The sequence below is a fragment of the Microcebus murinus genome, chromosome 16 (assembly GCF_040939455.1).
Source record: "Microcebus murinus isolate Inina chromosome 16, M.murinus_Inina_mat1.0, whole genome shotgun sequence".
Taxonomy (NCBI): domain Eukaryota; kingdom Metazoa; phylum Chordata; class Mammalia; order Primates; family Cheirogaleidae; genus Microcebus; species Microcebus murinus.
Window position 1 is genome coordinate 54,864,933 of NC_134119.1, and position 23,504 is coordinate 54,888,436.

At 35.8% G+C, this 23,504-nt stretch overlaps 1 protein-coding gene across 2 annotated transcripts in view; it reads left to right on the plus strand.

Annotated features, from left to right (window-relative positions):
* STX18 (syntaxin 18) overlaps window positions 1–23,504 on the plus strand; it is a 129,872-nt gene that overhangs the window by 18,492 nt on the left and 87,876 nt on the right. The window contains exon 1 of one of the 2 annotated variants that reach the window (XM_075992958.1): window positions 15,436–15,633. The exons of the other annotated variant lie outside the window; for it this stretch is intronic. The gene's annotated coding sequence lies outside the window, so the exon portion shown is untranslated. Of the gene's footprint in view, window positions 1–15,435; window positions 15,634–23,504 lie in introns of those variants that run through there. 2 annotated transcript variants of the gene reach the window in all.

Genomic DNA, 23,504 nt, shown 5'->3' on the forward strand with positions numbered 1-23,504 from the left:
GCCCGCCTTCAGCTTCATACTGAAATTTAAATCGATTTCCTCTAATTCTATTCCCTGTGAAATTGGAGAACAGCTGCTTGGTCACCTCCTTTTAAATAACCCTTTGACAAGTTAAATTGCCTCTAGGACTTGCTTTCTTCAGATTAAATGATCCAAAAGCCTTTTTCTTTTTTCTCATAAAGTCCTTTTCAAAAGAATCATTTGTTATTTTTTTATTTCTTTTTCTAGCTTTTTATAAAACTTTATTCTTTTCATAAATATACCACAGGATACCCCTATGTGGGCCTGATTGATGCTGTCTGGAATGGAAGTCTTTCTTTCCACATCTGGAGTCTCATTCTCCTATTTGTGTTTTAGAGTATCCTGTTTTTTGGTTTTTTTTGTTTTTGAACTTCATATCCTGTGTCAGATTTAACTTGTCCACTCTCACCCTTTCCCGGTTTGTTTCATTTCTCTACACATTTCTAAAACTGTAGCTTGATTTTCTTCCTATAAATACTAACTTGCTTGATCAGGAGTCTTAGGGTTATAAGTTACAGAGAACTTAATTTAAGCAAATTAGCTTAAATGATCAAAGGAATATATTGATTTATATCACTAAAACTCTAATGATATGACTTAACTTCCTGCATGGCTAGACTCAGTGCACCAAACAATGTCACCACATAGCTGCAGCCTTGCAGACCTCACTTTCCCTCACTGCCCCATCCAGAGGAAGAGAGAGACTCTTTGTAGTACCCACCAAAAATCCTGGGATTCAGTCATTCTCACTGGCTCAGATTGAGACATGCCTATCCTTGAATCCACCCCTGTCTCCAGAGAAAGGATAGACTGCTTAGCTTGGTTCACTTGGTATTGGATTGAAATGGCACACTGCTCCAACTTCCACCCAGCGTGCCTGCCTGAGGCTCAGGGAAGAATGGTTTCCGAAGGAAATTTGGGGAGCTGTTCCCAGAAGGAGGGGAGCAATACATGTGGGTAGCCAACAAGAGATATATCTTGGAGTGAAAATTGTGCCCCTTCACTCTGCTTTAGACAGATCCTTAATATCACTTTGCGCTGAGGGTATCTCTGAGAATGAATTCTTAATTCACTTATAATCACTCACAATTTATGGAGCATCCACTGTATGCCAGGCATGCAAGTAGGTATTGGGTATGCTAAAATAAGTGAGACAATCTCTGACTTTGAGAAACTCAGTCTAGTGAAAAGACAGACTTGTAGGCAAATAATGTAAGCATGTTGTAGTAAGTGCTGTTACCAAAGTGGAATAGGTGGAAGTAAAGAACTCAGTGGAAGGAGTTAAAGGGGGAAGGAATCACAGGAGAGGTGAATTTTGAACTGAACCTTTTAAGAGTAAAAATGGATTCCCCTAGAATGGGAGAGGAATGGCATTATCATGAAGGCCATGATAAACCATAAAAAGTTTTCAGCAGAGCACTGACACGATCAGGTGTGTATTGATTCTGCTGCCATTGGTGGGTTCAGTGGAGGCGAGAAGGACTGGCAGCAAGGAGGAAGACCAATTGCTCTTGCAGTAATCAGGTCTAGAAAGTCACAGGGAGGGCCTGATGACTATAGGGATGGAGGATAGATTCAAGATATATTTGACAAGAACTGGAACTTGTACAGGCTAGGAGATGAAAATCAGTGGTTATGATGACTTTGAGGTTTCAATTGTGGGTGACTAGTGGTTAAGATGAGTTCAGTTTTGTAGTTATTTGAGATACCTGCTGAACACTCAAGGGACACATGTTTACCAGGAGGTTATAAATATAGAAATGGAAACGAATGAGAGGAAGTTTCTAAGCCAGGGGTGTAGACTGTGGAGACGTCAGAGTGTAAGTGGAGGTTGATGCCTTGAGGACAGAGTGAGGTTGCCTAAGGGGCATTTCAGATGGAAAGGAAAGGAGGCCTCAAGTAATTCCTGGGGAAAGACAACAATTGAGAGGCTGGCAGAGGATAAGAAGCCAGAGGTAGTGACTGTGGAGAAGTTAGGCCTGAGGGTCCCTCAAAGTAACAGTTATTCTTACCTTGATAAAAGTAATGTCACCTAGGATAGTTTGGGACATGGTGGTTAACAGGGTAGATTCTGGGCTCTACCACCTCCTGGTGGGTGATCTGTGGGCAAATTATCTAACTTCATTTCCTCATCTGTGTAATAGGAATAAAGTAGTACCTAATTTTGGAGGATTAAAATGACTAAAACATTTTCCAAGTTCTTGGCACATAAGAAGTACTATAAAGTGTTGTGATAAATAAATACATAAATGAATAAATGCATGTGCCTGCTCTGCATTTATGCATTTCTGTCTCTCTGCACTCAAACCTACTGGCCAGTTAATTGAAACCCACAATTAATTTATTTGGACTTTAATAATTTGGTCCTCTGAAAACTCTAGTGGTTCCAGTGCAGCAATACAATTATCTGACTTCTGGAAGGTTTTCTAGATTATTTACTGATTATTTTTTTCTATTGACTATTAATTTTATCTCTGTCTTTGTGATACACCTCTTTGTTTCATCTACACTTCACATATTTTTGAATTGTTCCTAATATTTCATAGCTTACAGCTTTCTTTTCTTTCTTTACTTTCCTAGCCAGGTGTGGTGGTGCACACTTGTAATCCCAGCTATTTGGGAGGCTGAAGTGAGAGGTTTGCTTGAGTCCGGGAGTTCAAGGCTGAAGTGACCTGTGATTGTGCCACTGCCCTCCAGCCTGCTGACAGAGTGAGACCCTGTCTCACATAAAATAAAATAATATAATATAAAATTTACTTTCTCAGAATCATCCCTAAAGTTCTGGAATTCTCTGTTAGTTGTTCTCCTATGTTTCAGTCAGCTTCTGGCATGTAACTTTTAGTCAGGCTACTTTCCTCATCCATCTGCAGAACTGACAATATTTTAGCCCCTCTCTGTTATGGTCAGGAATATGAACTTACTGTCTTTTTTTCCTCTTCCATTTTCCCGAGTAAATGTCTTGAACCACTGATTAGATCTATATGCCCACAATAACATAAGCCGGCATGAAGCTTAAATCTGATTTTGAGGAGAGTATTGTAGAGTATATTACTCCATTAAGTTTTTTCTTTTTTTAGTCTAGATTAAAATAGAACAGTATTCAGGGTGCGAGTATGTTGCTGAATCTCTTAACACTTGTTGAACCAGACATCCTGTGTGTTCATTTTTAAATAACTGGATGGGTCACTTTTTTATTTATTATGAACACAAACACTGATGCTAACAACTGACATGTGAAAGGAAAGCAGGCGATAGTGATGAAAACCATTTAATGATTAGTGAGGAAACAAATATTGCTTAATGAAAATAAAAACCATGTCTAAAGGGCCTAATGCTGACTTTTGGAAATATAACCATGTTGCGGTCTTTTGTGTACCCTCTGTCCTGTACAGTAGATATTGTTTAAAATTGCTTGGGAACTGGAGCTTGCAATTGTGAGCTTGGAATGTCCTGCAGATAATTAAGTTGTGGTCAGGCTTTGGAAAAATAAAAAGTTCTCGAACTATGATTTTATAAACATGCTACAATAACATTTCTTTATATTTAACAGTTTCTTATAGAAAGTTGATACTCTCATGAGGCATTGATTAAAGGTAAAACATCAAGAAAGAAAAAATATTAAATTAAAACTTCACTTAGGATGTTGACAGTTGGCTTGTAATATTAAACAGATGTGTATGTTCCTGGGGATATTCTTCTTTCTGAACTGAATTGCTAAGTTGTATTTTTTTTTTAATGACAACTACAAATTTTTGATCAGTTAATAATTTTAAGTACCCTTTCTACAATCTTCTTTATTCTAACTTAATCTGTAGTTTGAGCCTTCTCAATGATATAATGATTGGTGAAACCTTCACTGCCTCTTCTAAAGTCTTTCATTTTCTTTCTTTCTTCTTCCTACCCCCACTTCTTAAAGCGTAACTGGGCTTTTCTGATTTCATGATGCATTCTTGGAAATTGATTCCTTGAAATAATTTTAGGATCACTGGATGGAATTCTACCCTTGCAGATTTATGTCTGTAGTTTACTTCCATATAAGCTTCACTTTGGCATTTGAGCGCACAAGTTGACCTACATTGTGGTATTGTGTTTGTGTGGTCAATTGTAAAGGCTTCATAATACATCTATATGGCCAGCCATGCAGATCTGCCTGTACCCCACACTGTGGGGCCAAAGAAATGTCAGTGAGGGGACCTAAAGGAAGCCAGGCCATGGAGTGAAAAGAGATTCAGTAAATTTTTCTTTTTGCTTACAAGAATTTTGCCATAGGCAGACCTTTGCATTCTAATGGGCAATTAACAGAGAATCTAATAAAGGAAGTGGGGTGGAGTGGGGTGGGGTGGGGTGGGGTGGGGTGAGGTAGAGGTGGGTGAGTGGACTTTGGTAAACAGAGAAGTCAGGTTGGATTTTGTAGGATGAGGTGAAAATATTTTGTGTCTTCAAAGATTCTTCAATTCTTTTTGCAAGACTAGATAAATTGTATATTGTGTTTAAGCTGTTGAAATTTTTTTAGATTCTAAAGATCATTTTAATTTTAAGTCTGTGACATGTAGACATCTTATGTTTTCTGAAAGAAATATTTCACTAAGCAGGAGGAGTCGTTGATTAACCCGGACAAAGTTTTGTTGCTTTGGGTAGATTTATTTATCTTGGAACTATGTATTGTTTGCACAGTCTTCTTTTGGAAATCAGTATTTTTTTTCTCTGTAGATTCCATTCAGGAAGCTCTGATTTGGGGCCTTAAGTATATGGAAAGCATTTTCAATAAACACAAACAAAAGTCTGCTAGATGAATAGATAGGACAATGTATTTTATTATACAAAACCATATTTAACCTTAAGAATAATGAATTCATTTTTAATGTGGCTATTTGTTCTTTATATCTACTAGTATAAAAAGTTTCTTAGGTGTCCTATTTCTTAAAGTCTGATTTAGAAGCAAGAATATTTAAAGTAAATTTTTATATGAAAGGATTTGATGAGTATACATTTCAAGTTTTCAACTTTTGTTCTCTCACTATTTTAGAAGTACTTATTATTTTATATTTTGTGTGTTGTAGAAGGAAGGAAAGCAAATTTCTGTGTATGATGTCTTAACAGATTTAATTGAATCACTACCATATTCTGGAAATTTGAGAGGGCAATTAACAACATCTATTTGAAAGAATCGGGAACTTTGAGCTATATACAAATACTATATAAGTTCAGCATAATTTGTTACTCTAGAAAGAGCCATCCATTTTAACTTAAGAATCTGAAAAGCAGTAAAATATATCCGTTAAAATTTGTGTCAGCTTTTTTCAGGGCTTTATGTTATTTCATTCCAGTTCTCTTCCAATGTTTTACTATGAAGGAGTGTCGCAAATATTTTAAATAGTTCCCTCTAACCAGAATTAGTAATTATGAACAGATTTAAGTAGAAAATGCTGTTTCATTTTACCATTATTGCTGCATCATAAGATAAATGATACTCTTTTATAGATATTTTGGCTTGGCTCACCGATCCTAATTTCAGTATTATGCCTGACTTAGCAATAAGCTGCTGTGATCAGCTACAGGGAATTGTATTAGGCAGGCTTTATTTTCTGATACATGTGGTATTGCAGTTTCTTCCACCCACAAGTTAGAAAAACAGTTTTTAGTATTGCCTTTCATTTTTATTGTTCAACAATTCTACCGTGGGGAAAGAAAAGTAGGAAGTTTTTCAGAGTAGATGATGATTCCATAGTTATACTATTTGAACTACTTTTGTCTTTTTAAAATTTCATTTGCTCATTTCTTTTTCTCTATATACTGTTTGGATCTTCTCAACTGTTTTACAGTTAATGAATTTGGTTCTATTCAGGAGAAGGGAATATGTGCTCATTTTTGCCTTATGTTCGTTCTATTAACTATTCAATTACTGACTTGGGAATCTAAGGCACGTATTGGTCCCTAGTGGTCTGAAATGGGAAATGCATCTCCTGAATATTTCATTAGAATCTTCCATAAAACTTAACGTTTGATTAGAAACAAAAATGTTAATAATTTTAGGTAGGTTGACTGGCTTATTTAAAGTGTTCCTTGAGCTTCAGTTGAAGTTAATAATTTTCTTAATCTCATTAAAAATAGGTGAACTACATATAAAAATTTGGGTGCTAGATTAGCACCTGTATTTCAAGTCAGTTAGGAAATGAAGGAAAGTTGTGTAAATGCTTGTGTGCTAAGTAGATTGACAAAACTCTGTCAGGATTTTTCTCCTTGTCATCTTTTTGTCAGCTTTATCATGCTTAATTTTCAAGAAAATAATGTGTTTGTTACTGTGGTCACACCATGATTTAGCATTGGCTTATGTATGATATTTTATTGTCCCTGTCCTAGAAAATTATAGCAGTTTTATGAGGAGTGGTTTGTGGGTTCACACAACCCACTTGGAGTACTGTTTACTATAATCTTTTCTAAAAGGACCATAAAACATCATGTAAATTGTTTAAAAATGGACAGACCTTTTTTGAGAGAGGCTAGGAAGAAATCTTTCTACGCTTTCTTTTGTTTCTATAATCAGTTTCATGATTTTAAGCTCACAATTTATTTAGAGCATTAAGATCTAAAGTACATGTGTATCAGTAAAGATGTGATCTATAGCTGGGCTAAAACTGGGTGTTGATGCAGATAATAAATGTCAAATTCATTATATTATAATCTTTTAAGACATGTTTTCTGTCACTTTGGAAATGAAATTAAAGAAATTAAGGAAGAAAGGAAAGGAGAGAGGGTGGAAAGGGGGTGATGAGTAAAGAAAGAAGAAAGGAATTAATTTATAGCATATATATCTTTTTAAAAAAAATCCTTATGCTCTCTTAAGTAGTTGTGGTGTGTTTATAATCTACATTAAGGGATAATTTTTGGTAACCAATCTTTTGAAACATTGAAATTCACAAATAGATTTACCTGAAGAAACTCCCCTCCCTTAGTAGTTTTACAATTTTGTTTAGCTTAGTTTATGTACAACCACAGGAAGAAAGCACAAAACAGCACAATAACAAGGCCAAAGTTCTGTCACGGTTTCTATACAAATGCCTTATTTTGATATTATCTTGAGTTTGTGCATGAACTCTATGAAGAGCAAGGATGGAAATTGTTAATAATTTTATACAGCATTTACATGGTACTATGTGCTTTTAGTCACTTAGTACAGATATATCTTACGTTTAGCAAACATAAGAAAATCCATATATATGTGAAATATAAAATTGTTGCAGTTCATTTTGCATAAAGATAAAACACATTTATAATAGACTTAATTTTATAAGGTACTTTCTTAGTACAAAACAGCATTTTATAGGAACATTTATAAAGGAAATGAGGATTCATGTAAATAGTGATATAAACATTTGTCTCTGTAAAATGTTCTACTCAGATTAGTGTGTTTTAAAAAACACAAGATTATCTGCGTGGTTTAGAAACTCCTTGGTTTTGTGACAAGAAGTTATGAGTAGATCACATTTTTACATCTTGTAGAGAGAGCCAGTAAAATTGCTAAATTTTCTTGAACATGGCTGAAAAGATTTTCCTGTTTTAAGTATAAATACTTTCTACATGCACATGTGATTTCATGACGAATATCAACTTAAGTTTTATTAAGTGACTATACATTCCCCTTTTCCTAATGTATGAAAACATGGTACACATAAAAAATAACTTTCTAAAATATAAAAACTTTTTGGAATTATTCCTTATTCTACGCTATCTTCCTATTTTAATTTTTTTGGTATTGAGGTATAGTAGATAACTGAAGTGAATTTTAGGAATAGAAACTAAAGCTATGATTAGAAAGGAGATTTAAAAAAAAAAAATTAAAGCACCTAATGTCATGCTGTGGGTGGGAACGAGAGGAAGAATGTGCTGATGATCCTGGCCACCCTGCTTACCGCTAGCACAGAACAGCTGTTCTCTGGAGACTTATTTGATGGAGTTGGGGACTAAAGACTTTGACAAAGTCTTTAGCCTGAGAACCACCTTTCTGTGGTTAAGTATACTAAGCAAAGACGATTTTTATGTCATTTTAATGATGTTATTGAGTATGTCACAAATTTTCATAATTAAAAACTTTGTGGATAACATTATTGCATAGATTTTTTTTAATATAGGAAGTTTGGAAATAGGATAGGGACTACACAGAAGGAACCAAATACTGAATTCTGCAAGCTAGATATTATTTTCCACTATGAATGTAAATACATTGCTATGTAATAACATTATTATTATAAAGTATATAAATGCTGTGTTTAACATTTTTCTTCTTTTAGGTTATGAAATAGTTTTACTTTTTTGTGTTAGTAGACAAAATAATTTATAGTTATTAAATAAAAATGCATAGGATTTTAGCAAAGAATATGTTACAATGTTTTATGAATTATTCAGTTACAAGATATCTAAATTTATTTTGCTTACAACTTTACATCCAGAATGTTTCTGTTTTTCACTTGAATCATTTAGAAAATATTTTTCATGGACTAGATGACACCACATCATTTGTTATCACATAGCTAATTTTTTTCTTATGTTAAAATCTTCATAAATATTGCCAATTCCTGTTGGAAAAGAAGCACAGTTTTTCAATTTTTTCTCCCCAAACTGCAACTTCAGAAAATATGTAAGAGATGTAACAATTAACCTACATGCACATTTATAATACTAGAAAATGGGCAGCTAGTTACACTCAAAGACAGGATCTGATAGGCCCAAATTGCTTAAAACATCACAGTTATTGAAGGTATACCCCAGGGAATTTGAGAAACCATTTAACAGATGAAAGTACATTTTGAAAAGTCTGACCTTACAGGCAATCATAAAATGAATCAAAACAGTGCTTTTTTTTCCCCCTGAAATGTACAGAGCCCATCTGTGTCTAATCCAGTAATTATAGACTGTGTTCAATTACCTTTTCAAACTTGGAGCAGACTGGAGACTAGGCAGTGAACAAACATAGGGTTTTGTCTAGACCTCAATTGACCACAGTCTAAAACTTGAATTTATATCTAATTTTATTTTTTGTTTTGTTTGATAGTTCTTAAAGGATTCATTTTTGCTACTTGATGTTTTACCTTCTTAGATTTGAGATATGCCTTTTCTCATCATGAAAGCTTTTGTATGAGCTATAGCTTATACTATAATCAGATGTTTGTTTTCTGAATACTTAACTCTTGTCTGCAAATCGATAATTTGCACTGGAGAAAAGACTGCATGGGAGAGGGCGTGGATTTTACCAATGAGTAGTATTTTTTAAGGTAGCCTTTAAAGTGTTGCTTATAACTATAAGTCTTTTTTTTAATGTACTAGGAAAAAATAATTTATTTTCCTCTTAAACTTAGAAAACTATAGGTTAATTTTCAGTGGTTTGTACACTTAATAAGATGTTTTTAAAAATACTCGTAGACTGCTGAAACAAACCTTTCTTTTGTCAAATACATCTTAGGTTTTTTCTCTTTATATATTTTTATTGCATTTGCTAATCAGATTGGCATCTATTATAAGATATTAATACAATGTAGTGTACTCAAAATCCATTTCAAACCATTTCTCTTAGTAAAGTCAATTTATGACCTGATAAATCTTTGAGTGATAATTACCATGAATTGCCATAGCTAGTTCAAAATATTTAAATTTTATCCAGGAACTTTGGAAATTCAAATTTTTCTTAAAACACAGAGCAAACAAAAGATTAAAACAATTTTTAGAATCACTTATGCAACAGTCAAAACCTTTTTTTCCCTGATATTTAGTATTCACAGTCATTCACATTCTAATTAGTATTAGAAACAAATGTTTTGAGGTATTTATTGAAAATAATCATTGCATATTAAGCCATGAATTTTTCTAGAAACTTTACAATCATTCCTATTATGTTATATTGTTTTTAAAAGTTGTATTCATTTAGGTCTTACCATCCTTTGGAAGTTTTAAGGACTCTGTTGTTGGGGAGAAGCAGTTTTATTTGATTCCATGAATATGCTTTCTGAGAATTATATGGGAAAAATGAAGCTTTAAGAGGATTACAAGTACTTTATGTTGAATGTTTCCATGAGACATTTGCTCAAGAATACTTGGATAATATGATTTCCTTGCCTCCTTTCTGTCCCCATATTTTGTGAAACTATTATCATAATTAGCCTCCATTGGATGCTTCTTAGGATCTTTTTCCTAACTAGGAACTTGAGAGATCCTTTGGTTCCTCTCTTTTTCACCCCCTTGTGTAATCCATAGAAAGTGTTCTTTTTTTTTTTTTTTTTTTTTTTTTTTTGAGACAGAGTCTTGCTTTGTTGTCCAGGCTAGAGTGAGTGCCGTGGCGTCAGCCTAGCTCACAGCAACCTCAAACTCCTGGGCTCCAGTGATCCTTCTGCCTCAGCCTCCTGAGTAGCTGGGACTACAGGCATGCACCACCATGCCTGGCTAATTTTTTATATATATATCAGTTGGCCAATTAATTTCTTTCTATTTATAGTAGAGACGGGGTCTCGCTCTTGCTCAGGCTGGTTTTGAACTCCTGACCTTGAGCAATCCGCCCGCCTCGGCCTCCCAAGAGCTAGGATTACAGGCGTGAGCCACAGTGCCCGGCCCAGAAAGTGTTCTTGATTCTTTCTCCACCCTGTTTCACAGACCAGAGCTCCTTTCTGATTCCTGCTTTCATTATCTAATGTGGGAACTGCCTTCCATGGTTTGAATTTTTATATTGGTCGATTAATCTGTTTATGCCACTTCCACTGGACTATAATCTCCTTCAGATCAAAGGCTAGAGGGGTGTTATGTTCTCCCATTGTATTCCAGCATCAAACACAGTGCCTAGTTTTTGGAAGGCACTTGCTTTGACTTAATGGAGACAACGTAGCTCATCCATTTAGATACTTAGTACTGAAAGGTAGGTGTGAAGGATCCTTAAAAATTATTAGAAATCTCTTCTAAATAACACATAGCTCTCTCTTTTTCTTGCCATACCCAAATAACTGAAAGATAGAACTTTATTTTTATTTCTCACCCTAAATTTTTAAAAATAGGAGCAATGATAGAGTAAATTTTATTCATGAGGTCTGTTTTCTGTTGAAGCTATATTATCTATTGTATTTGACAAATTGATTGCTTAACTTATGATAATTTTTATGCAACTGCTTTCCCCATTCCCAGTGAGAAGACTGAGAAACACTTCTCTGATTTGCATATCAATAAGTCTTGCTGATTCATAAGCCTTGCAGAAATAGTCAATCAACAAACAGTGTTGAGCACTTACTGCTTTTAAGGTGCTGCTTGGTGCAGTGAAACCATCACATACAGGCCCTGGCCTTGTGGATTTTGAACTGTGGGATTGGTCATCATGTCTCCTTGTAGGCTGGACTCTCTGCTACTGTAGAAGGTGGAGTCTTACAGGTCTCTCTCCACTGTTGACTCTTGGTGCATTTGTATGGTTCTCCCACCCCAGGTCCTCAATGTTTTTATCACACCCCTGCCCTGAGGTTAAAAGAGAAATAAATCATGTCATTTATATTAATAAAAGCAATGGTGGAACATCATCTGTTTTATAAGAAAAAATTGAAGTTTATGGTTGTTTAATTGTAGTCAACTCACAAGTTATTATTGGATTAGCAAGGAGACATCCCAGACCTCTGGCTTTGCTGTGAAAACGGAGTGCTGGAGTACTTTTTACTTAGCATTAAGAATCTCATTGGTCATTCCTTTTTGTCAGGTGTCTGTTTAAAAATGTAGGAATGTGATATTTACTAACTTTGGGATTTTAGAGATTTTCAATGTGCCACATTTAAGTAATCAACTTATGGACTTTTAAAATATTACTGTGCCTGTATGTTGCTCACTGGGGAATGTGGCCCCTAAAACCAACCATAACACCATGAAGTCCAAGAACAGAGCAGTGAGGGCCATGACCATTAAACCCAAGCCCCCCATGAAGCAGACTGAGATGACTGTGAAGGTTGAAATCCTCCCCACTTTTCTTTACCTCTTCAAACATTTTCTCTGTCCTTTGATTATGATTGGCTCCTGACTGGATAAAGAAGTTCTGCTTCTGGGATAAAGCTGCAATCAGGTGCTTGAGTCTACTTTCCACTGGAAGATAGCTCCTGATTGGGAAACCCCTATGAGTTCTAGCTGGCCTAAGGCAAAGCTGAGAGTTAAGATACAGGTCAAAGCTCACCCTCCAGAGTCAAAGTACAGGTGCTTATTTAATTAACACAGAACATAATTTCAGGGATTTGCCAAAGAGAGAACCAGGGAAGGATTTCCTGTGTACTACCTCCATTTAGTCTTTGCAAAGTTTTAAAAATTCTTAAATTAGATTGCTGCTTTCTTTAAATTCTGAAATGGATACATTCATGTCCATTTGATATGTATATTATCATATTCCTAGATTTTATTCTTGAGCCCAGTTGGAAATTCTCAAGGCAAACATTTGGCTTTCTGTTAGCCCACAAATTGGGCAATAGTTATTGAATTTTGGTCTTCTGTTGACTGAGGCAGAGTCTCGTGTTAGAAGTATATTTTATTAGGAGCCCACAAAGCATACCAACTGTCAGTCCTTTGTCATATGTGACTGTGAGCAATATATGGTAATAATATTCCCAGATTTCATCTGTGGATTACTTAAACGTGTCATCCAGAAATTCACTTTAAAATACATCAGTGAAAAAACCTCCAAGCATAGATATGTACTCTGCCCATTTATCCAAAAATTAATAGTGATCTCCCAAAGGACTCAAATGCTTCTCAGAGTACCTAACTTGCAAATAGGCCTCAAATGTAAAAAGGCAAATCCAGGTCAATATTATGAAGAACTGTTAATGTCCTGGCGTATGTTGTGCCTCACCTTCTTCTTGTCCCCATATTGGAAATATTGTCATAATTAGCCTTTATTGAATGCTTCTTAGGATCTTCACAGAGAAGGCAAAAGATTAACGTTCCTAACTAGGAACTTGAAAGACCCTTTGGATCCTTTCTCATTAGTCAGTATTAAATGGTTGTGTATACTTATTATTCTTTGTCCCCAAACCACCCTTCTGTCAGCAATAGCATTTTCCTCCTTTTGGGAACTAACTCCACCTCTGACTTCTACCACGTGAGTTTAGTAGAAGCTGCTGTGTTTCCCTGACATCATCTACCCTATAGGTCACAGACTCAAACAGGCCAATCAGCATCCTTCCCTAGGATTTTTTTTTAATTGGAATTAGGAAGAAGAGTTATTATTTGTCCAGAGGCCTGGGTTTCAACAAATAAAACTCAGGAGCTGTTGGTGGCCAGTTTTCTTTGCTAAGCAGCAATGAGAGAATTAAAGCTAAAATTGTAGAGAAAATAAGAATTAGAAATGTAGGGAGTTCTAGAGGAGTTTTATTTTTATTTTATTTTTAAACAACAGAAGCTTATTCTCTTACATTTCTGGAAGCCAGGAGTTCAAAATCAAGGTGCTGGCCATACTCCTCTGGAGCCTCTGGGGTACTTGCCTTGATTCTTCCAGCTTCTGTTGGCTATATAACTCCAATCTCTGCCACTGTCTTCATGTGGCCTTCCAAGAGGAGTTTTAAATATCTGGTTTCAGTTGTTTCAAAAGCCCAGCTGTATCTTTGTCCTTCCCATGTTTTCATCATTTAAGCCAGTGACTCTTAACCAGGGGCTGTTTTGCCTCTAGGAGATATTTGCCAATGTTTGGAGACATTTTTGGTTGTTACAGCTAGGGGGCTGCTACTGGCATCTAGTGGGTAGGGGCCAGGGATGCTGCTAAACATCTTCAAATGTACAGGATAGCTTTCCCTTAGACACCGGCTCCCCCCCAAAAAATTATCTGGCTTAAAATGTCAATAGGGTTTAAGTTGATAAACTCTGAATTTTAACCCATCCTTCATATATTACCTTGGTATCCATTCAAATACCTTCTCCCCCATTTTTAGAAAGCTAGCTAGAATTTATTTCTCTTCAAGAAGACCTTAGCTAACCTAGGGGTACATATATAAACTAATTGTGAGTGTTGTTTGGTGATTGATACATATTTAAAAATTTTCAACTTATAACTGACATAGTATACAGATATCCCATCACCTAGATTTAGAGGGACTTTTGGTTTGCCTATCATACAGGTTCAAATAGACATTTGTAGGCTGTCTTGGGTAACTAAACAACACATATTCTAAACTTTTGAAGCAAAGGCTATTCATAAATTGCTACTAGGATTGCGTTAAAATTATGTTGCCCTTCCTAAGACTTCTTGTAAGATCTACATTCAACTTGTAAGATCTACATTCAACTTGTAAGATCTACATTCATAACTTGTATATCAGGGATGAAATCACCATTTTTAGGAATCACTATGATAAAAATCAGGTGTTCAACTACATGGAACAAAACAATACTCTTATTCAAGGCCTTGATAAAATGTTGCTGGCACAGGGAGCTGCCAGGTCTGCTGTAACATGGGCTGGGCAAGCAGGGCTCTGCTTTGAAACTGTCAGAATGTTTTGCACCTTTGATTCATCTCCCAACCCACATTCAAACTGTGGCATGGATTTCTGGATGGACAAATTGATGAAAAGAATGTTAGTCAATGACTTGACAATGAGGATATGAGACATTTAGCAGGGGCCTGCAGGTAATCACCTAGATTAAGAACCAGAGTTAAAATTATCTATATTTACCAAAAATCTTTTATATTTTTCTCACGTTGACTAATTTTTTAAAAACTATGACTGGGGATGACTTCTCAGTTTCTTTCCCCTACCTTCCCTCATTGCTCTGGTTAAACTAGAGTTAAATTAGCAGATTATTTTGTGAGGCCGAGTTTCTCTTTCTTTCTCTCTTTCCTTGGCATACAGTTAATACATAGAAGACACTCATTAAAATGTTAGTTCACAAAGTGATGAGTGGTGATTTCCTCCAGCCCCATAACTCTATTAATAATATCCGTAGTCCAGTAATTGCCACATTTATATTTCCAGCTCAGACTTCTCTTTCAAATTCTACACTTAGAGACATCTACAGATGTCTACCTACCTAACATTTCTGCTTGGATGTCTGGTAGACACTCAGTCTATTTCCTGTTTGTCACAGGTGCTAGGTGTACACCTGCCTTAGGGACTTTGTGCTCACTGTTTCCTCTTCTTGGAGTGCTTTTCCCCAGATATCTGCCTGGCTAATTCTTACATCCCTTCCTTCAAACATTTTCTTATATAGCATCTTCTCAGCGAGGCCATCCTGACCACCCTATTGAAAATTAGAATTCACCTCTTTTTCCACACTCTGCCTAGATTTCCCTTACCTTGCTCTACTTTTGCTTTTTTTCCCATAACACTCACCACCATGTAGCATACTTTATTAACACACATATTATTGTTTATTATTATATGTTATTTTTAACATATTTCATATATTTTTTGTTTATTATTTGCCTAGAATCTGGTGAGATTGTAAGCAGAGTCATGATCATTCAAATTGGGATCTTCTGACCGCAAGTTCAGTTCAGTTTTTGTTATACACCATCTCCTTCTTGTTTACTTGAGAGTAATCCTGACATTTTGGGATCTACCACCCTGATATCCTTATGCTCTGGGCTCAGTCTTTGCTTCAGAATAACAAATTATATATGTGAGTATATGTGTGTGTGTGTGTGTGTGTGTGTATAAATAATTAAAGTGAAATTTCTTTGTGTTTCTGACTGCAGCACAAAAACTCCAAAATTTTCACCAAATTTTTAGGGCGATCTCAAGTAAAATATAGGCTCTATAGCATAAGTGGGAGGCAAGAAGTGTCAGTCTAAAGAGATAGGCTGTTATATTCCAGAGAAGCATAAGTGGGGAATATGGTGAGGCCCGTATGACATACTTAAGACACCACAAACAGACAAAAACCAAAAACAAAATAGCAGTTGTTTAAAGATATGAGCCCCAAGTTGAAAGTCCTAAAAGCAGGTGCTTTTCACACAGGTACTTCTGTGTCTTATGTACCAGGGGGAGTGTCAGCATGATCCATTATTTAATGATGATTAATAATTCTCCTGAGCAGTAATGGAAGGCCAGCTAGTATTTAAATAAAAACATCCTATATTTGGACTCAAAATACCTTTTACTTTTGTGTTAGGATGGCCAAGTCTTTTGTTCTGAGGTCAGCTCTTTGGCACAGTGGCTGGTAAGCACATGCTAACTATGGAATGCTGACTTTCTAGGCTGGAACACAAGGTGCTAGAAGAATCATTGCACATCTTTTTAGAAAAATATAAATGTTATTTATAAGTTAACATACAGTAAAAGCAACTTTTTTTTCAGATACAGTTCTATGAATTTAACATTTTATATAGAGTAGTCTCCCCTTATCTGTGGTTTTGCTTTCCACGGTTTCAGTTACCTGATATTCACCTGTGGTTTGAATTTTATCATTCACATCATCACAACAAGAAGTATGAGTACGGTACAATAAGGTATTTTGAGAGAGAGACCACATTCATGTAACTTTTATTATAGTATATTGTTATGAGTTCTATCGTATTATTATTGTTTTTAATCTTACTGTCCCTAAGTTATAAATTACACTTTATCATAGGTATGTATGTATAGGAATCAACGTAGTATATATAGGATTCAGTACTATCTGTGGTTTCAGGCATCCACTGGGAGTCTTGGAATGTATTTCCTGCTCTTAAGGAGGGAAACTACTTTGTGTGTGTGTGTGTGTTTTGTATAACCATTCCACAATTAGGGTACAGAACAGTTCCATCACCCACAAAAAACTCTCTTGTGCTGTTCTTTTGTAGCTGTACCCTTTACCCTGACCAGCCCACAAATTCTATTTCATTTCTATAATTTTGTTTTAAGAATGTCATATAAATGGGCCAGGTGTTGTGGGTCACTCCTATAAATAATCCTAGCACTCTGGGAGGCCAAGGCGGGTGGATTGCTCAAGGTGAGGAGTTCGAAACCAGCCTGAGCAAGAGCGGAAACCCCGTCTCTACTAAAAATAGAAAGAAATTATTTGGCCAACTAAAAATATATGTAAAAAATTAGCCGGGCATGGTGGTTGGGGCATGCCTGTAGTCCCAGCTACTTTGGAGGCTGAGGCAGAAAGATCGCTTGAGCCCAGGAGTTTGAGGTTGCTGTGAGCTAGGCTGTTGCCACGGCACTCTAGCCCAGGCACCAGAGACTCTGACTCAAAAAAAAAAAAAAAAGAATGTCATATAAATGGAATTATGTAGTTTGTAACCCTTTGAAACTGACTTCTTTTAGTCAGAATAATGTCTTTGAGATTCATTCATGATGTACATGTATCAGTAATTCCGGCCTTCTCTATAACTGAGTGTTATTCCATTATATAAAGGTGCTACGGTTATCAGTCACTGTTTGAAGGACATTTGGGTTGTGTCCAGTTTTTGGCAGTTATGAATAGAGCTGCTACAAATTTTTGTATATAGGTTTTTGTGTAAGCATAAAATTTCATTTCTCTAGGGAAGATACCCAGGAGTAACATTGTTAGGTCATATGGTAAGGGTATGTTTAATGTTTTAAGAAACTGCCTATATGTAAATGTTAATAGCAGCATGATTCATAACGATTAAATAGTGAAAATAATCTGTGTCCATTGACTGATAAATGGATAAATTAAATGTGTATCCCAACAATGGAATATTATCTGGCAGTAATAAGAAATGAAGTACTAATACTTGTTATAATGTGGATAAACCTTGAAAACATGCTAAGTTAAAAAAGCCAGTAACATAGGGCCACATATTGTATGATTCCATTTACAGACTATCTCCAACCTACACAGGTTCAAGACACAACTTTTTAACTTTACAGTACTGCAAAACTGATCCACATTCATTAGAAACTGTACTTCAAATTCTGAATTTGATCTTTTCTCAGGCTAGTGATACACAGTACAACGCTCTCTCATGGTGCTGGGCATCAGCTCCCAGGCAGCCATACGATCACAAGGATAAACAACACATACTCCATGATATACTGTGTTGCGAGCATTCTTTGGATATGATTTTGCCCAACTGTAGGCTAATATAAGTGTTCTGAGCACATTTAGGTAGGTGAGGCTTAGTCTGCTGTATTAAATGCAGTTAATGCATTTCAACTTACCCTATTTTCAATTAACAATGGGTTTATTGGGACATAAGCCCATTGTAAGTCAAGGAGCAGCTATATATGAAATGTCCAGAATATGTAAATCCATAGAGTCACAAAGTAGATTGGTTGCCTAGCTCTGGGGGGGTTGAGGTAAATGGGGAGTCACTGCTAATAGGTATGGGGGTTTTGGGGTGATGAAAATATACTAAAATTTACAGGAGTGATGATTACACAGCTTGTGAATATACTAAAAAAAACCCATGGAATTGTACACTTTAGATGCTGAACTGTGTGCTATGTGAATTAGATCTCAATAGGCTGTTGTTTAAAAATGAAAATTACTAACTTGTTTTCCAAAGTGACCGTACCATTTTGTATTCCCAACACCAATATGAGAGTTCTAGTTGCTCTACATCCTCACCAGTACTTTGTATTGTCAATACTTTTTATTTTAGCTATTTTAATAGGTGAGAAGTTAATTTCATTGTTAACTAGCATTTCTCTAATGGCTAATGGTGCCAAACATGTCATATGCCTATTTGCCTTCTTTAGTGAAGTGTTTGTTCAAGTCTTTTGCCCATTTTTAATTGAGTTGTTTTCTTAGTTTTGAGTTGAGACTTCTTTATATAGGATTTGTATACAAGTCCTTTGTCATATATGTGATTTGCAGATATTTCTTGGTAGTCTCCCATTTAGACTATCTTTTCATTCTTTTAGATTAAATACCTCTTGGTGAGTTACAGAGATCGGAGATTTATCGGAGATTTATTATCTGTTGTTATCGGAGATTTATTATCTGTTTACTTGTATATCCTAAGTGTCTAATAGAGTATCAGTCACATAACAGATATTTAGTCAATATTTAATGGATGGATGGATGAATTAATTAATTAATTTTTCTTATTGATTAGTAACTTTTTTTAAATCTGCATATTACAGGGATATAAATGTTTAGGTTATGTAATGTATGTTGCCCTTGTCCCCACCCCCCACCCTGCCTGAGTCAGAACTTCAAGCATGTCCATCCCCCAGAAGGTGCGTGTCGCACTCATTATGTATGTATATACCCATCCCCCCCATCAGCCTGACGCCCAATAGATGTTATTCCTGTATGTGCACTTAGATGTTGATCAGTGAAACCAATCTGATGGTGAGTACATATGGTGTTTATTTTTCCATTCTTGGGATACTTCACTTAGTAGAATGGGTTCTAGAAAAATGGGAAAATACAAGAGGTGCTATATCACCATTTTCTTATAGCTGAATAGTACTCCATGGTATACACAGACCACATTTTATTAATACTGCTGGTGGGACTGCAAACAAGCAATGTGGAGATACCTTAAAGAGATACAAGTAGATCTACCATTTGATTCCATTACTGGGCATCTACCCAAAAGAACAAAAGACATTCTATAAAAAAGACATCTGCACTTGAATGTTTATAGCAGTACAATTCACAATTGCAAAGATGTGGAAACAACCCAAGTCCTCATCAATACATGAGTATTATTTTTTTCTGAAAGATAACAAATATTAAAAGTAAACATGATTTTGTCACTTCCCTAATTAAAACATTTCCTTCCAGTTATCTCTTTAGGAAAAATAAATAAATCTCTAATATAAAATAGATTATAAAGCATGGTATGATCTAGCGGATTCCTTGAACATTTTATGTTCCCCTCTTACTTCATAACCTTTAGATATGCTGTTCCTTCCTCCTGAAACACTTTTCCCTTCCTTCTTTGCTAGGCCAACTTCTTAATTTTTTATTTATTAGCTCAAATATCATTTATGTCTTTTGTACCCTGGGATGTAAGAGTGAACAGGACAAAAGCAGTCCTTACCCTCTTGAGATTAGCTTAGTGGCAAAAACTCTCCGGCCCCTCCCCCAGACTAGTCTGGATGCTTCTATTTGTGCTCTCATAGTATCCCTATGTTTTTGCTTCATTAGACTTTATTTGTAAATGCATGTTTAGTGTTTTGCTCCTTATCAGGATTGTAAACACATGACCTTTAAACATTTTTGTTCATGTATCCCCTAAAAGAATTTTTAAAAAACTAGTTAACTTCTCACATATATATTTCAAGCTGACATCTATTAATATATATTTTAATCATAAGTTTAAATAGTTGCAAATGATATAATGTCCAATGTACTACAAAACTTGACATTTTAAAGTGAAACTTTTTTTTCAGCATATTATGGGGGTATAAATGTTAAGGTTACGTATATCGCCCATGTCCCCCCAGGCCCCCAGTCAGAGCTTCAAGCGTGACCATCCCCCAAACGTTGCACATCTCACTCATTGTGTTTATATATACCCATCCCCTCCTCTCCCCTCCCACCGCTAAAGGGAAACTTAATTACTCTTTTAAATGTATCCCATGGAATCTGAATACCATGTTTTATGTACCACTGTTAGTTGAAAAAAATCCTTGAAAAAACTTTACAGTCCTGAATTTTACAACCTTTGTTTTTCTCCTTGAACTCGTATTTCCATTTCACTTTCCCCACATAACATCCTGTCTCTATATATGCTTGGAAATCTTTTATTGGTCATTCTAACATACTTCTATACAACAAAAATAGGTATGCAAGTTGAAATTTAATTTTTTAAAAATTTCCAGTGGTGACCAAAAGATTCTAAGTGTTGTGTATTGAGTTGTTCTTTGTTAGGTACCTTTGCAATTATTATTTGTGTATATGGATTAAAACAAAAAATACATTATTTTATCAGAAAACCCTCTCAAAACAATAGATAGGTTCATTTTATTTTTCTATATAGGTTGTGTACAAGTTGATGACTATTACCTTCTTCTAGAATGTGACAGGGTTCAATATCAATTACATTCTTAGTTTTCAATTTTTATGGACATAAGAGCTAAGAAAACTTGTTTACGTAAATAAGTAGATAAGAAAGGAAGTTTTGTTATACCACTGCCATTCCACTTAGTTCATAGAACTTCCTCTGAGTTACATGACAAAACTGTCATCAACATTTTTTTTTTAGTTATCTGTCAGATGACAACTCAGATCCTCTGTTAATTTTGTTGTATGGAAAAAATTGAGAGCCCTTTGACTTGTGAAAGGATTTGTTGTCTAGTCATTAGAATCACTCACTTTCTCAGCTTACTCGGGATTTCTGAGAGTCTCTTTATTAGAGGTTTTTATATGCAGACATTGCAGCATGGGAAGAGTCAGGCTTGGTGAAGAGCTGGTTTTCTTCTCTGAATTAGGGGAAGGGGATTGTGTGGGGCGTGAAGGAAATGGGAACCACGGAGAGGTGGGGCATGGCAGATTCTGATGCGGATCTGCTTTGGGAAGAGGATAGATGGAAGCTGAGGATCTAGACATCCATTCCCTTAGCATTTCGTGTGCCAGGAGCCACCTGAGCCTCCACTTCCAGGGGTACCCATCTGTGTGGGCTGCTGCCGAAATCTACAACAGGGCAGAGAGCTATGTGTTTGTTTTCAACCACAGTTTTCTCAGCTCAAGGCAACTGGTAAGAACCCAATAAAGTTTTTTTCTTTATTGATATTGAATACAGGGAAAAATTTGTGTAAAATTTGACTCCAAATCTATGAACCTTTTTGGTTTCCTTTGAAAAGATATAAAAGGGAAAATGTTATTGTTCTTGAGTGTTCTTTTATGCTATTAAGTTAATTTTCAAGAACAAAAATAATCTTTTACAAGTAAAGTTTTTATTGACTCAGCAGCTTCTTGCTAACTTAATAATAATGGCCACTTTCCCTAAATCCTTTTTCTTTATTTTCCCATTTGCATTGTTTTAGGTAACTTTTATATTTTTCAAGTAATAAGGTTCTGCTCAAATTCTCAGCTAAAACAGTGCTAAGGGTATTTTTAGCACTCTTTATGCTAATCTTATTTTTAAAAAATAGTGTTGTCATGTGTTTTCTTCTTGCTTACAGTGTTTTTGAGGTATCTGGCAGATACTTTTAGGTATATATTACACCTAATAGAGATCTTCATGTGTGCACCAATAAGTAGATTATATTACTGGTAAGAAATATTAACTGCAGATTGGCAGCTTCATCTTTCTGTTAATGTGCAGATTCTTAATGGTTAGGGACTATCCTGGAGGAATCGAATATAGACTTTGGATTGCCTTTTAAAATGCTACACTTCTCCAGGAAATCTTACCTTTAATATAGCATCTGGTTTTCTATGAAGTCATAATTTTGAATCAGAATTTCCAGCTGTTTCATCTAGTTTTATGGAGCCTGAATTGAGAATCAAGAACTAGGCTATTTATTTAAATACCAGAAGTGAAATGTTATCTTTCTTTTTATAAAGCTGTATGGCAATATATTTTAGTATTTTTAAGTTGTAGAGTTACTGTTCATGATCTGCTCTTGGAGAAACAAGATTGAATAACAGCTGAACAGCTGTAAGTAAATAGGTTCAGTTTTATTCTTTAGTGTCCTGTGAACCTAAACACTTGGTGTCTTCACAGTGAAAGATAACAATCAGAAAATGCTACAACTCCAAACAGGCCCGAGAGGTCCTTTAGTCTGGCTCCCCTGATTTTCCAGATGAAGAAACAGAGTTCTTATTTTGCTCTGTAGAGAGAAAAAGATCACTAACTTGAGTGAAAGGATTGAGTTTAATTGTGTTAGGATAATCATGTTGTTGTTTATTGTTTTAAAATACAGTCATTCTAAACAGGCAGAGGGGGAGGCAGGATTGGCAGCTCTGTTCATGAGTGTGGCCTGCCAGCCTAGGAGGCTGGGAGCTGTGCTGTGAGGCAGACAGGAAGCCATGTGGCAACATGTGTCAAGATTTTAAAATGTTTCTAACTTTTTACTTTGTAATTCCTCTTTTAAGACTTTATCTTTCCAGCTGTGTTTGACTATGTGAGGCCAAATAATAATGATAGTAATAATAATAAAGACTTTATCTTAAGGAATTACAAAATCAGACAAAGGTTTGATGTACAAAAGTACTCTGTTGGCCGGGCGCGGTGGCTCACGCCTGTAATCCTAGCACTCTGGGAGGCCGAGGCGGGCGGATTGTTCAAGGTCGGGAGTTCAAAACCAGCCTGAGCGAGACCCCGTCTCTACTAAAAAGAGAAAGAAATTAATTGACCAACTAAAAGTATATATACAAAAAAATAGCCGGGCATGGTGGTGCATGCCTGTAGTCCCAGCTACTCGGGAGGCTGAGGCAGGAGGATCGCTTGAGCCCAGGAGTTTGAGGTTGCTGTGAGCTAGGCTGACGCCACGGCACTCACTCTAGCCTGGGCAACAAAAGTGAGACTCTGTCTCAAAAAAAAAAAAAGTACTCTGTTATGGTTTAGCAAAAAGATGTTCATTACAGCATAATTTGTCCTTGTGAAAAACCAGAAGAAACAACCTAGCTGTCTAACA